Raw genomic sequence first — 1,088 nt, 5'->3', positions numbered from 1 at the left:
GGGCACTATAACTGGACTCTTCACTATCTCTTCCTCTCTTGGAACATCAACTACATCACTACTCAACTTCTCTTGTGTGTCCTTAGGCTTGGGAACCCTTTCTATAACCTTACCACTTCGAGTAGTTATGGAATTAACCTCCTTAAGATCTTGCCTATCAGGGTTAGAAGTTTGTGCCATATGCTGACCTTGGGGATTGGGTTGAGCTTGCGATGGAAATTTTCCTCGCTCATTTACGGTTAAAGCACTAATCAACTTAGACACTTGACTCCTAATCTCTTTATTTTCCTCAACCACTTGAGTAATCATTGATTCAAACTTCTGGTTTGTCTTATTCTGAGCCTCAATAGAAGCATGTAGTGTGTCCTCTAAAGGATTCCTAGAAGATGGGGCATGGTATGGAGGTGTAGAATAAGCTCTAGGCAGCTGTGGTTGTGCAGGATGTTGCGGGTCAGATTTCCAACTAAAGTGAGGATGGTTCCTCCAACCAGGATTATAGGTATCTGAAAAGGGTGTAAAAGGCTTCTTGTACATACCTAGGGCATTACAATGTTCCTCATACACACCCCTCATTTCAGCAAATGTGGGACAATCCTGAGCTAGGTGATCCACTCCACCACATACAAAACAGGGTCCATGGGACTCAACACGAGAAACAGTATGTATAACCTTTGTATCCTTTGTTTTTAAGACCTCTAACTCCCTAGTCAGAATTTCTATCCGGGCCTTGAGATTATCCTCCTCTCTAAGATGGTAAATTCCTCCACTAGAAGGAGTAGCAGTAGGTCGTGACCTACTAGTACTATCAGTCGCACTAGGTCCTGTCCAAGTATGAGCTTTCTCAGCTAGATCATTCAGGTACTCTATGGCCTCATCCGGATCTTTCTGCAAGAACTCACCATTACACATCATCTCTACAAATTGGCGCTCTCTAGGTGTAAGTCCCTCATAAAAGTAACTAACTAAACGCCAACCCTCATAGCCGTGATGAGGACACAAGTTCAACAAATCTTTAAACCTCTCCCACACCTGATACAAAGTCTCACTATCCTTTTGTGCAAAGGTTTGAAATCTGTCTCTTCAAACCA

General features: G+C 42.9%; 1 non-coding gene across 1 annotated transcript; it reads left to right on the top strand.

The window, feature by feature from the left end:
• Nucleotides 1-979: 979 nt before the first annotated feature.
• On the top strand, nucleotides 980-1,088 carry LOC120105852. The gene has a single exon (XR_005508122.1). It is a non-coding gene; the product is annotated as a small nucleolar RNA R71 (small nucleolar RNA).

Source organism: Phoenix dactylifera, unplaced genomic scaffold (genome assembly GCF_009389715.1).
Source record: "Phoenix dactylifera cultivar Barhee BC4 unplaced genomic scaffold, palm_55x_up_171113_PBpolish2nd_filt_p 000383F, whole genome shotgun sequence".
NCBI lineage: Eukaryota > Viridiplantae > Streptophyta > Magnoliopsida > Arecales > Arecaceae > Phoenix > Phoenix dactylifera.
This window is presented reverse-complemented; position numbering and strand designations above follow the sequence as displayed.